Source organism: Eleutherodactylus coqui, chromosome 8 (assembly GCF_035609145.1).
Source record: "Eleutherodactylus coqui strain aEleCoq1 chromosome 8, aEleCoq1.hap1, whole genome shotgun sequence".
Taxonomy (NCBI): domain Eukaryota; kingdom Metazoa; phylum Chordata; class Amphibia; order Anura; family Eleutherodactylidae; genus Eleutherodactylus; species Eleutherodactylus coqui.
The window spans coordinates 123,284,013-123,298,893 of NC_089844.1; positions in this window are offsets into that span (position 1 = coordinate 123,284,013).

Below are 14,881 nucleotides of genomic sequence, written 5' to 3' on the forward strand. Positions count from 1 at the left end.
CAACTGATGCAGCACCATTAACTGGCACAGCAACATCTGCAGGGTCATCAACGGCTTGCTGGTTGCCAGTGGGGTTATCTTCAGCAGCCGAAATCTTGATTCTATGATTGTAAGGCACAGAAGGAACTATCCTGATCGTAGGACACCAAGATTTGGGGGTTGTAAAACCCCAATGAACTTACTGTTAGTATAGTCGGAGGCCTAGTTTTTGTCATGTGACGTCAACTCTCTAACTGGACACTCAGGATGATATGCCGCAGAAATAATGGAGACGAGTCCAGTGGTATTTTAGCAATATGAGAGAGTGCAGATTTACTAAACTTTGGAAATTACAGTAACAACTCAAGTAACAGTTCTGTATAACGTATTTGCAGCAAGTACACAGGCAATATGAGCAGCAAGAAGATGTAGCAGTATTGACTTGATGATACGCTGACTTTAAAGCTCTCTCTCTCCCTTGCTTTTCTGTAGATTGATTTAACTTGACAATTTGCTCCACTAGTGGATTTAGATGACTGATTGATTTGAATTAGAGTGAAGGATACTATGAAGCAGAGGGGTAAGTGGCTGTATGCTAATCCTGGCTTGATTTCACCTGGTAGCTATAACTCACTGTTTCATGAAGATAGACTTCAGAAAGGCTCTCCTATTCTTTCTCTGCTGCAAGATGCCAAGGGAGCGGGTTTTTCACCTCACTCTACCTCGGGTAGCAAACGTAATGAAACTGACTCCTCCTCTCCGACAACGGAACTGCAAGCTCTCCTTATACACACCTGGCTGAGTCTGAGTAACTGTTCTCTGTCACTCCTTTTTTATAACCTCTCTCTTTCCTTCCCACACTTTCTGACTCCTCCTCCTGTATAGGGACTTTTAGAGCTGCTTCCTCGCCCTTGGGCTCTGCACCAGTAAGATTAAACCTGACTGCCAGCCAATGAGAGACCAGCTGACATCAAGGTTGAGCTATATGCTTAGAGCAGAAGGGGAGACACAGGGTCTCTCCCTCAGACGGCACCTTCTGTATCCATGGACGCCATACAGACAGGTGATACAGGAAAAGTGTACCATGAGTGTTCTGTAGGACCTGCTGGGTCACCACATACATACTGTAACAGATCCATCTGTTCATGTGTGAGGGTATGCTTGGTTGTGTTTTGGTCATTTGTGTTATGTCTGTCCGTGTGTACCGCTCGCTGTTTCTGAGTTCCGCTGGAGTTCGCCAGTCCATGAGTGAATGAGACATAACACTATTCCTTCTTACTGGAGCAAAAAGAATGTGGAAAAATACTGGTGTGGGGGCGCAACCCTCTAAGCTACTAGAAGATAAAACTCCAGTATGTGATAGTGAAAGCACTTTTTTTATTTTTTCACAAAATTAAAACCAGCAATTGAAAACACGTTTCGGGGACGAGCCCCTTTGTCAGTTCAGCTGGATTGGACACAACAGGATGCCTGGGGGTGACACAATTCGAAAGCTGTTTTGGGTGTGCCAGAGGTCCTGTATGTGGTAGGGGGACAGGGGAGAAAGAAGTGCCTCAGCAGCTTCCCTTCTTACTGGAGCTGACATCTCCCGGGCAGTCAGAAGTCATGTTGTAGTGCTGATTAGGATTAATTATAAGTTTATACTTGTGCAGTCTATATAATGACTTTATTTCTTTCTTTATTTTTTGCATGGTTTTCTTATCAAAATGTTGAAGTCTTTACCATTACTTTGTTGCCAGTTATAATTATACTTACCTAGTATGGTATTGTGTTGGGTTATATGTGCCTGTCACAAGCAGCTCTGCAGCATTCACATACATACAGGTCTACTACCTACTTGCACACACACACAGCTCATACAGCTCAGCTCTGCTACATGTACACACACATCTACAGCTGGCATGTTAAACAGTCATTTTACTAACCCTTTAGAGACCAGCCTATTTTGTAGCTTAAGGACCAAGTGACTTTCATTATTACATTGCAGGAGACATAACTCGTTTATGTAGCCATATGAGAGTTTGTTTTTTGGACTATATTGTATTTTTTAATGACACCACTCTTGGGTACATATAATGTGCTATATATAACTTTTATTTCATTTTTTGGGGGGTGAAGATGGAAACAAGTGCAAAAATTCTGCCATTGTTTTGGAGTTTTGTTTTCATAGCATTCACCATTTGGTAAAAATAACGATCATTTTCTTATGTGGATCAGCACGATTCCTGCGATACCATGTTTATCTAGATTTTATTTACTACTCTTGCACGATAAACAGTTTTTTTTTTTAAGAAAAACAATTGAATCTGCATCTAAGACCCATAGCATTTTATGTTTTTGTGGGAAGAGTTGTAGTTTTTATTGGTACTGGTTTGAGGTACATGTGACCTTTGGATTGCTTTTTATTGCATTTTTGGAGGCAAACAAAATAAAAAATAAAAATTCCAGACCACAAAGGGTGGAGGGAGCTATATGATATTAGGAGAGGGAAGTAGGATTTCCCTGACATGATAGTTTTGCCCCTCCTTAACAAAGGACAACCTAGGTGAGAAGAAATGTATCTCCATTTGAGTGATATATATGTATGGGCGCACAACACAAGTACATGGTATATTCAATATTTTGGGATTTACTTATTTGAGTATTATTGAATTATAATGCTAAAACCGTAATGAGACAATTGTGTATTTGACAAACCTGATAAGTACATTACAAACAGGATCAAATTAATAACAAGGTCCTTTGCCAAAGGTGAATCTTTTCTTCTCCAACATGGCCTCCTCTCAAACGAGCATCTCCTGTCAGCCAGATCAGCAGATGATAGATGCTGGAGGAGCACCGGATGGAATGCGAATGTGCTACACTTTTTAAATACAGGGCAATCCACTGCATTATCAGCGTGGGTTGTACTCCTGTATTGTGTGGAGCCCTTATCTATGGTGATCATTCTTGGTATCGGTTCTAATTGTGTAGACTAGGTTTGTTAGCAGTCACACAAACGTTTAGCCCCTCTATATTGCAATCTGGCTTGCTGTATCCTGCAGGGTATATGGTAATTGAGCCTTCCCTGCAGTATATATCTTGTACTTGGCTTCAATTTCTGTGAGTTGTGTCTTTGTGCTTTTTTTTCCCCCTCACCTCTGTGATTTTGTATCCTGTGCTGTTTGGATCATTTATTTGTGTATCTTGAATGTGATCTGGGCTTCAGGAGCTTCTGCTCCTTACCAAGATGGTCTGGTCGTTAATAGTCATACCCACCATCTCTCTATCCCATGTCACATTTGTGACACCACTTTGGGGAATATCTTCCCCCACTTTTATAGTTTGTTAGTATTTTTGTGTTCTAGGTTTCCCCCTGTCTTTTGTCTGTCTTCTTCCCTTTTGTGCACACTTCCACCCCATTCCTTTTAGGGTTCTAGGCATTGTCCCTTATGGCAGGGTAACCTGGACGGAGTTCTTCTAGGTCATTTTGTCCCTCGCTTTTCTATCATGCACCTAAAAAGGCTTCCTTATTAGAGATGAGCGAGCACCAAAATGCTCGGGTGCTCGTTACTCGGGACGAAATTTTCGCGATGCTCGAGGGTTCGTTTCGAGTAACGAACCCCATTGAAGTCAATGGGCGACCCGAGCATTTTTGTATATCGCCGATGCTCGCTAAGGTTTCCATTTGTGAAAATCTGGGCAATTCAAGAAAGTGATGGGAACGACACAGCAACGGATAGGGCAGGCGAGGGGCTACATGTTGGGCTGCATCTCAAGTTCCCAGGTCCCACTATTAAGCCACAATAGCGGCAAGAGTGCCCCCCCCTCCCAACAATTTTTACTTCTGAAAAGCCCTCATTAGCAATGCATACCTTAGCTAAGCACCACACTACCTCCAACAAAGCACAATCACTGCCTGCATGACACTCCGCTGCCACTTCTCCTGGGTTACATGCTGCCCAACCGCCCGCACGACCCAGTGTCCACAGCGCACACCAAAGTGTCCCTGCGCAGCCTTCAGCTGCCCTCATGCCACACCACCCTCATGTCTATTTATAAGTGCGTCTGCCATGAGGAGGAACCGCAGGCACACACTGCAGAGGGTTGGCACGGCTAGGCAGCGACCCTCTTTAAAAGGGGCGGGGCGATAGCCCACAATGCTGTACAGAAGCAATGAGAAATATAATCCTGTGCCACCGCCATCAGGAGCTGCACACGTGGGCATAGCAATGGGGAACCTATGTGCCACACACTATTCATTCTGTCAAGGTGTCTGCATGAACAGTCAGACTGCGGTTTTTTATAAATAGTCACAGGCAGGTACAACTCCGCAATGGGAATTCCGTGTGCACCCACAGCATGGGTGGCTCCCTGGAACCCACCGGCTGTACATAAATGTATCCCATTGCAGTGCCCTGGACAGCAGAGCTAAGGTCAGATTAAATGCAGGTGGGCTTCGGCCCACACTGCATGCCCCAACCTGACCGGGGTTTTTAATTCATAGACACAGTCAGGTACAACTCCCTATTGTGAAGTCCCTGTGGACCCACAGCATGGGTGGCTCCCTGGAACCCACCGACGGTACATAAATATATCCCATTGCAGTGCCCATCACAGCTGAGGTAATGTCATGTTTAATGCAGGTGGGCTTTGGCCCACACTGCATGCCCCAGTCAGACTGGGGTTCTTTAGAAGTGGACACATGCAGTTACAACTCTGTGTGGACCGACAGCATGGGTGGGTGCCAGGAACCCACCGGCGGTACATAAATATATCCCATTGCATTGCCCATCACAGCTGAGGTAATGTCATGTTTAATGCAGGTGGGCTTCGGCCCACACTGCATGCCCCAGTCAGACTGGGGTTCTTTAGAAGTGGACACATGCAGTTAAAACTCCGTGTGGACCGACAGCATGGGTGGGGGCCAGGAACCCACCGACGGTACATAAATATGTCCCATTGCAGTGCCCAGCACTGCTGATGTAACGTCAGCTTTAATGCAGGTGGGCAAAAAATTAATTGGATTACACTGTAGGTGAGGGCCCCAAAAAATTGGTGTACCAACAGTACTAATGTACGTCAGAAAAATTGCCCATGCCCAACCAAGAGGGCAGGTGAAACCCATTAATCGCTTTGGTTAATGTGGCTTAATTTGTAACTAGGCCTGGAGGCAGCCCAGTTAAAATAAAAATTGGTTCAGGTGTAAGATTCAACGCTTTAATGAGCATTGACACGTATAAAAATTGTTTACAAAAATTATATGACTGAGCCTTGTGGGCCTAAGAAAAATTGCCCGTTCGGCATGATTACGTCAGGTTTCAGGAGGAGGAGCAGGAGGAGGAGGATGAATATTATACACAGATTGATGAAGCTAAAAGGTCCACGTTTTTGATGGTGATAGAGAACAATGCTTCCATCCGCGGGTGCAGCCTACGTATTGTTTAGGTATCGCTGCTGTCCGCTGGTGGAGAAGAGAAGTCTGGGGAAATCCAGGCTTTGTTCATCTTGATGAGTGTAAGCCTGTCGGCACTGTCGGTTGACAGGCGGGTACGCTTATCCGTGATGATTCCCCCAGCCGCACTAAACACCCTCTCTGACAAGACGCTAGCCGCAGGACAAGCAAGCACCTCCAGGGCATACAGCGCGAGTTCAGGCCACGTGTCCAGCTTCGACACCCAGTAGTTGTAGGCGGCAGAGGCGTCACGGAGGACGGTCGTGCGATCGGCTACGTACTCCCTCACCATCCTTTTACAGTGCTCCCGCAGACTCAGTCTTGACTAGGGAGCGGTGACACAGTCTTGCTGGAGAGCCAGAAAGTTGTCAAAGGCCTTAGAGAGTGTTCCCCTGCCTGTGCTGTACATGCTGCCTGATCTCCGTGCCTCCCGTGCTACCTGGCCCTCGGAACTGCGCCTTCGGCCACTAGCGCTGTCGGATGGGAATTTTACCATCAGTTTGTCCGCCAGGGTCCTGTGGTATAGCATCACTCTCGAACCCCTTTCCTCTTCGGGTATGAGAGTGGAAAGGTTCTCCTTATACCGTGGGTCGAGCAGTGTGTACACCCAGTAATCCGTAGTGGCCAGAATGCGTGTAATGCGAGGGTCACGAGAAAGGCATCCTAACATGAAGTCAGCCATGTGTGCCAGGGTACCTGTATGCAACACATGGCTGTCCTCACTAGGAAGATCACTTTCAGGATCCTCCTCCTCCGGCCATACACGCTGAAAGGATGACAGGCAAGCAGCATGGGTACCCTCAGCAGTGGGCCAAGCTGTCTCTTCCCCCTCCTCCTCATCCTCCTCATGCTCCTCCTCCTCAATGCGCTGAGATATAGACAGGAGGGTGCTCTGACTATCCAGCGACATACTGTCTTCCCCCACCTCTGTTTCCGAGTGCAAAGCGTCTGCCTTTATGCTTTGCAGGGAACTTCTCAAGATGCATAGCAGAGGAATGGTGACGCTAATGATTGCAGCATCGCCGCTCACCACCTGGGTAGACTGATCAAAGTTTCCAAGGACCTGGCAGATGTCTGCCAACAAGGCCCACTCTTCTGTAAAGAATTGAGGAGGCTGACTCCCACTGCACCGCCCATGTTGGAGTTGGTATTCCACTATAGCTCTACGCTGCTCATAGAGCCTGGCCAACATGTGGAGCGTAGAGTTCCACCGTGTGGGCACGTCGCACAGCAGTCGGTGCACTGGCAGATTAAACCGATGTTGCAGGGTGCGCAGGGTGGCAGCGTCCGTGTGGGACTTGCGGAAATGTGCGCAGAGCCGGTGCACCTTTACGAGCAGGTCTGACAAGCGTGGGTAGCTTTACAGAAAGCGCTGAACCACCAAATTAAAGATATGGGCCAGGCATGGCACGTGCGTGAGGCTGCCGAGCTGCAGAGCCGCCACCAGGTTACGGCCGTTGTCACACACGACCATGCCCGGTTGGAGGCTCAGCGGCGCAAGCCAGCGGTCGGTCTGCTCTGTCAGACCCTGCAGCAGTTCGTGGGCCGTGTGCCTCTTCTCTCCTAAGCTGAGTAGTTTCAGCACGGCCTGCTGACGCTTGCCCACCGCTGTGCTGCCGTGCCGCGCGACACCAACTGCTGGCGACGTGCTGCTGCTGACACATCTTGATTGCGAGACAGAGGTTGCATAGGAGGAGGAGGAGGGTGGTTTAGTGGAGGAAGCATACACCGCCACAGATATCACCACCGAGCTGGGGCCCGCAATTCTGGGGGTGGGTAGAACGTGTCCCAGCCTCCTCTAAATTCACCCAATGTGCCGTCAGGGAGATATAGTGGCCCTGCCCGCCTGTGCTTGTCCACGTGTCCGTTGTTAAGTGAACCTTGGCAGTAACCGTGTTGGTGAGGGCGCGTACAATGTTGCGGGAGACGTGGTTGTGCAGGGCTGGGACGGCACATCGGGAAAAGTAGTGGCGACTGGGAACTGAGTAGCGCGGGGCCGCGGCCGCCATCAAACCTTTGAAAGCCTCCGTTTCCACAAGCCTATATGGCAGCATCTCCAGGCTGATAAATTTGGCTATGTGCACGTTTAACGCTTGAGCGTGCGGGTGCGTGGCGGCGTACTTGCGCTTGCGCTGCAACACTTGCGCTAGCGACGGCTGGACGGTGCGCTGAGAGACATTGGTGGATGGGGCCGAGGACAGCGGAGGTGAGGGTGTGGGTGCAGGCCAGGAGACGGTAGTGCCTGTGTCCTGAGAGGGGGGTTGGGTCTCAGTGGCAGCTTGGGGCACAGGGGGAGAGGCAGCGGTGCAAACCGGAGGCGGTGAACGGCCTTCGTCCCACCTTGTGGGGTGCTTGGCCATCATATGTCTGCGCATGCTGGTGGTGGTGGCTCCCCAGCTGATCTTGGCGCGACAAAGGTTGCACACCACTGTTCGTCGGTCGTCTGCACTCTCAGTGAAAAACTGCCAGACCTTTGAGCACCTCGGCCTCTGTAGGGTGGCATGGCGCGAGGGGGCGCTTTGGGAAACAGTTGGTGGATTATTCGGTCTGGCCTTGCCTCTACCCCTGGCCACCGCACTGCCTCTTCCAACCTGCCCTGCTGCTGCACTTGCCTCCCCCTCTGAAGACCTGTCCTCAGTAGGCATAGCAAACCAGGTGGAGTCAGTCACCTCATCGTCCTGCTGCTCTTCCTCCGAATCCTCTGTGCGCTCCTCCCTCGGACTTACTCCAATTACTACTACCTGAGTGATAGACAACTGTGTCTCATCGTCATCGTCCTCCTCACCCACTGAAAGCTCTTGAGACAGTTGCCGGAAGTCCCCAGCCTCATCCCCCGGACCCCGGGAACTTTCCAAAGGTTGGGCATCGGTCACGACAAACTCCTCCGGTGGGAGAGGAACCATTGCTGGCCATTCTGGGCAGGGGCCCGGGAACAGTTCCTGGGAGTCTGCCTGCTCCTCAGAATGTGTCATTGTAATGGAGTGAGGAGGCTGGGAGGAAGGAGGAGCAGCAGCCAGAGGATTCAGAGTTGCAGCAGTGGACGTTGCAGAATTCTGGGTGTTCGATAGATTGCTGGATGCACTTTCCGCCATCCACGACAGGACCTGCTCACACTGCTCATTTTCTAATAAAGGTCTACCGCGTGGACCCATTAATTGTGAGATGAATGTGGGGACGCTAGAAACGTGCCTCTCTCCTAATCCCGCAGCAGTCGGCTGCGATACACCTGGATCAGGAGCTCGGCCTGTGCCCACACCCTGACTTGGGCCTCCGCGTCCTCGCCCGCGTCCACGTCCTCTAGGCCTACCCCTACCCCTCAGCATGCTGTATTACCAGTAGTGCAGAAACAGAACGCTGTAATTAAATGTGCCTCTTATTGGCCTGTGGTTGGAGGCTGACTTCGCTTACGGAACGCACAGCAGAGGCAGGAAAGAATTTTGCGCAAGCCTGCTGTAACACTTAGCTGGCTGCATATGAATTAGGACAACTACCCCCAGCAGAGACGCAGTACAGTCAGGACGGTCAGAGGCAGCCCAAATAGATTTTTTTTCCCAAATTTTTTTAGAAAAGCCCACTGCCTATATAGACTGGATATGTCTTTCACTGTTCCTGCCTCACCACCACTACTGGCCGTGGACTATGTAAAATTACTGCAGACTGTTTCACTCTGGACAGGATGACAGCGGGGATGTAAGAGGCAACGCAGAGGCAGGAAAGAATTTTGCGCAAGCCTGCTGTAACACTTAGCTGGCTGCGTATGAATTAGGACAACTACCCCCAGCAGAGATGCAGTACAGTCAGGTCGGTCACAGGCAGCCCAAATTTTTGGGGAAAAGCCCACTGCGTATATAGACTGGATATGTCTTTCACTGTCCCTGCCTCACCACCACTACTGGCTGTGGACTATGCTCTGGACGCAATGCTCTGCACGACCGATATACAAAAAAAAAGAAAAAAAGTGAAACACTGCAAAAAGCAGCCTCAACAGTACTGCACACGGTCAGATGTGGCCCTAAGAAGGACCGTTGGGGTTCTTGAAGCCTAAAATCACTCCTAACGCTCTCCCTATAGCAGCTCCGGCATCAGCAGCAATTTCCCTGATCTCTGTCAGAATGCATCTGTGGCCAGCCGCGGGAGGGGCGGATTTATATACTCGGGTGACACCTGATCTCGCCAGCCACTCACTGCAGGGGGGTGGTATAGGGCTTGAACGTCGCAGGGGGAAGTTGTAATGCCTTCCCTGTCTTTCTATTGGCCAGAAAAGCGCGCTAACGTCTCAGAGATGAAAGTGAAAGTAACTCGAACATCGCGTGGTGCTCGCCTCTAGTAACGAGCATCTCGAACACGCTAATACTCGAACGAGTATCAAGCTCGGATGAGTACGTGCGCTCATCTCTATTCCTTATATTTTCTCTAAATATCTCTACTAAACCAATCTCTTTTGTCTCGCACAATGTTTAGGGGTTTAATTCGCCTATCAAAAGACGCAAGGCCTTCAAGTACTACCATAGGATTCGGGAAGACATTGTTTTCCTCCAGGAGACACACTTTGCCCTCACTTCCACCCTGACGTTCTTCCACTGCAGCTACCCAACGCACTACCTGGCTTCTGATTGGGAGAAAAAAAGGTGTGGGGAGCTCAATATCTAGACATAGGTTGTTAATAGTCTCAGGACCACTTAATTGCTTACAAGTCATACTTGTTAACGATTATGCCCCCAACACAAAACAACTTCTATTCTTGCATAACCTCTTTTCCTTTTGGCTTCCCCACTTTGAAGGCCCAATTGTATTGTATGTAGACTCCAACTTGGCTCTGGATGTTTTCCTAGATAAATCAAATGTGGATAAAACTAAAGTCATCCCCCTATAGCTCCCACTCACTGATTTGCTAAACTTTTGCACTCCTTTAACTTGGTTGATATCTAGCGAAACCTTCATCCCACAGATAGAGACTATACATATTACTCTGTAGCGTGCAACTTTTACACCAGAATAGACCATGTTTTCACACAAACCAGATTTATCCACTGTCAGACCACTCGCCATACTTAATTTCATTTACAGAGCTGGCTAGCTATAAAACCATGAGATAGTGGCGGTTGAATGAATCACTCCTCAATAATGAATTTGTGCAAAAGAAGATTTCGGATACCATAGCAGACTTTTTTGTGTATAACCTTCCTGGAGACAATTCATATGCCACCAACTGGGAGGCCCATATGGCGGTGATCAGAGGGAGATTCATTCAATTAGCTTTCAAAATAAAGGCTCAATGGGCAGAGGAACTACAGCAAAAGAGGCCCACTATTCTTCCCCGCTAGAGCACCATAAAAATAACACCTCTTTGGATCTTCTTTCGGAAATTTCTAAAGCTCGTACTGAACTCAACTTATGCCTAACTACCACAGCAGAAAAATAATTAAGATGGTCCAGATAGAAATTCTTCTCCCAGGGAGATCGACAGGACAGATTATTGGCTCGGTGCCTAACTCCCAGACCCTTCCTCCCTGCTATCCCCAAGTTATGCCTCCAGCATAGTAATCTGAGCCACAACCCAGTGGAGATTGGAAGAGCATTTGGTCAATTCTACAACAGCCTTTACACTAAAGAACAATTCCCACAGCAATTATGCCAGAAATTGCTCGATAAGGTCCTTCCTAGGTTGACACCAGAACATAGGGATATTCTTAAGGGAGCTGTGACCATGGAGGAGGCCTGGGTAGCAGTAAAATCCCTTTGGCCCAGATGGTTTTTCCAATATATTGTATAAGAAAATTTTCACACCCCTGGGCAGTCCCATGGTTAGATTTTTCAACTTCCTTCTGCAAACTCTATATTTATCCCCTACAGTGAACAAAGTCTTTATTCATGTAATCCCCAAACCTAACAAGAATCACTCTATTTGTGAAAACTATTGCCCAATTTCCTTAAATAATAATGACCTAAAGAGTCTCTCTAAAATTATGTCCACCAGACTTAAAGGGGTTGTCCCGCGCTGAAACGGGTTTTTTTTTTTTTTAACCCCCCCCCCGGTTCGGCGCGAGACAACCCCGATGCAGGGGTTAAAAAAACAAACCGCTCAGCGCTTACCTGAATCCCGGCGGTCCGGCGTCTTCATACTTACCTGCTGAAGATGGCCGCCGGGGTCTGCTCCCTCCGTGGACCGCAGCTCTTCTGTGCGGTCCATTGCCGATTCCAGCCTCCTGATTGGCTGGAATCGGCACGTGACGGGGCGGAGCTACACGGAGCCGGCATTCTGCACGAGCGGCTCCATTGAAGAGAGCCGAAGACCCGGACTGCGCAAGCGCGGCTAATTTGGCCATCGGAGGGCGAAAATTAGTCGGCTCCATGGGAACGAGGACGCTAGCAACGGAGCAGGTAAGTAAAAAACTTTTTATAACTTCTGTATGGCTCATAATTAATGCACAATGTACATTACAAAGTGCATTAATATGGCCATACAGAAGTGTATAGACCCACTTGCTGCCGCGGGACAACCCCTTTAACATATTCATTAATCAGTATATTCACCCAGACCAGGTTGGATTCATCCCTGGTCGGTAAGCCACTGATCAAACTAGACAGGCTATTGATATTATCTTGGCTGTGCGATCTGGCCGGGACGGGGAGGCAAACAGGCGAGGGATCCTGCTTAGCCTAGATTTATGCAAGGCCTTTGATTTAGTCTCTTGGCAATATTTATTTTTATTCTTGAGGGCATGGGTTTTGGAACGAAATTCAGAACCCTAATCCAAGCATTGAGTCTGACTAGAGATGAGCGAACGTACTCGGATAGGCACTACTCGTCCGAGTAATGTGCCTTATCCGAGTACCGCTGTGTTCGTGCTGAAAGATTCGGGGCGCTCCGCTGCTGACAGGTGAGTCGCAGCAGGGAGCGGGGCAGAGCGGCCGGGAGAGAAGGAGAGAAAGATCTCCCCTCCGTTCTTCCCCGCTCTCCCCTGCAGCTCCCCGCTCCGCAGCGCGTGCCGAATCTTTCAGCACGAGTACAGCGGTACTCGGATAAGGCACATTACTCGGACGAGTAGTGCCTATCCGAGTACGTTCGCTCATCTCTAAGTCTGACACAATAGCTATTGAGAGGGGGACATGGCAGGGCTGCTCTTTATCGCCTTTTCTGTTTGCATTCATATTTGAACTGTTCGCTTTCATGCCGAAAATGAATGAAAACGTTAGCAGCATCCATATAGGGAGTTATGAACACAAATACGCCCTTTATGCAGATGACATGTTGTTGTCCATCTCCTTCCCCCTCACCTCTCTCCCCAACATATATCAAATTTTGGATAACTTTGGAGTGATTTCGGGTCTCAGAGCTAATGATATCAAATTGCTGGCTCTAGATCTAAACTTATCCCCTCCCATGCTTAAGCTATTGAAATGTAACTTTACTTTTCATTGGGTCACAAAAAAACTCCCATATTTGGGCATACGTCTCACTAAATGTTTTGAGACATTATACTGAGCTAATTATCCCCCCCGATTAAAAAATCTAGAACAAGACCTAAATACATGGGCTTCCTACAATTTATCATCAGCAGAATCCATTCTATTAAAATGACATGGCTTCCAAAAATCCTATATCTTTTTCGTGCTTTGCCCATTCCCATCACAGCTGCAGACTTGAAATGTTTACAATTTAAATTGTTAACCTTTTATATGGTCGAACAAATCCAGGTGTATTCAACAGTCTGCGCTATATGCGCCTCGAAGCACGGGAGACTTGGGGGTCCCTAATATCATTAAATATTACCACTCAGCTCAACTAGCACAATTAACCTCCATTTTCTCTGCATGACAAACCTCAATGGGTATCTATTGAGATGCAGGCAGTTTCCTCCCAATCATTGGAAGATATTTTGGCATAGAAAGGAATACAAAAAAGCAATATTGAACCCGGTCCTGTCTTTTTCCCTGACACTCTGTGATAGATTATCCAAAAGATATGGCCTGATATCTGAACATCTCCCAATGTCCAGTATATTTGGTAATCCCGCCTTTCTTCCCTGGTATGACTAAAACCAACTTTGGATGGTGGATATCCAGAGATCTTACCAGAATGATTGATTTTGTGGATAGATAAGGCTTCAGACAAGTTGAGTTCTTTCCTGCAGTTCACGCCATTCCAAATGCGGAGATTTTTCATCCACAGCAAATTAAGCATTATGTATTGGCCCTTACCAAAAATAGACAAAATTTGCTATCTTTGGAGGCCTTTGTAAGACAAATGCCAGGGGCCCTGGAATGATTGTCAAATTGTACTCCAAACTTCATAACACCCAAGGACAAACTCCCCTACATGAGAAGATGGGAAGGGGAACTAGGTGAGGAACTGTCTATTTCAGAGTGGCATAAAATCGCAATATCGACTGCAATACTCTGTATTAATGTATTGATTTTAGAAACCAGGTATAAACTTCTAATGCATTGGTATCTGGTTCCTACAAGAATCTCCAGCATGTTTCCAGGGACGTCAGGTCTATGTTTTAAAGGATGTTGAGGGGAGGGTACCTTTGCTACATATCTGGTGGAACTGCCCTAGGTTCTGCAGGTTCTGAATTTAGGTATACACTGTTATATATTTCATTACCAATATATTGTTACAAAAATCGTCCTGGGAAGCTTTACTTGACAAATGTATTGCTAACATCCCCAAACACACTCAAATGGATATCCTATTGTTTCCTAGCTTCGCTCGCTCCTGGAGGTAAATCTCAGTTAGCATTGATTTAGTAAAGACAAAATTGTCATAGATTATGGTCAATGAGAAACTGGCAGCTATCCTCTCAGATCGTGAAACGGTATATGAAAAAACCTGGTCATCTTGGTACCAATTCTCACTCAATATGTGTCTATGGAAGCCAACAGCCAGATCTTGGACCCTCCCAGGGCAATCTAGCTTACCATCAAGCATATCCTCTACTCCCCCAACAGATCTTTTGACGGAGCTAATCAACAGAAAAGATCACTTGACCTTGCCAACACAGGTGCACCGATTTGGCAAGCTACAAGCACAGCCCAACTCTCTTCATGCCATGATCTTCCTCTTATGTATTTCCCCAATTATATTTGTCTTTCCCTAAGGGCGCTTTCACACAACAGTTTTTATGTTCAGTATTTTGTGAGCCAAAACCAGGAGTGGAGAGAAAGTATAATGGAGAGATTTGCATGTCATCCGTATTTTGGACCCGCTCCTGGTTTTGGCTCACAAAAAACTGTCGTGTGAAAGCGCCCTAAATGTTACTTTTGTTACTGCCTGGTCTACTTAGGGCTCCTTTCCACGTTTTCAGTGCGATGCGATAGTGCGATCTCTCGCAAGAAAGTCCCTCACATGTTGTTCTATGACAACCTTTCCACTAGCGATGTTTAAGGGCAAGCTGCGATGCAGCAGCGATGCAGCAGGGGGATTGTTTCAGCAATTTGCATTTTTCTGTCGCCCATACAGTG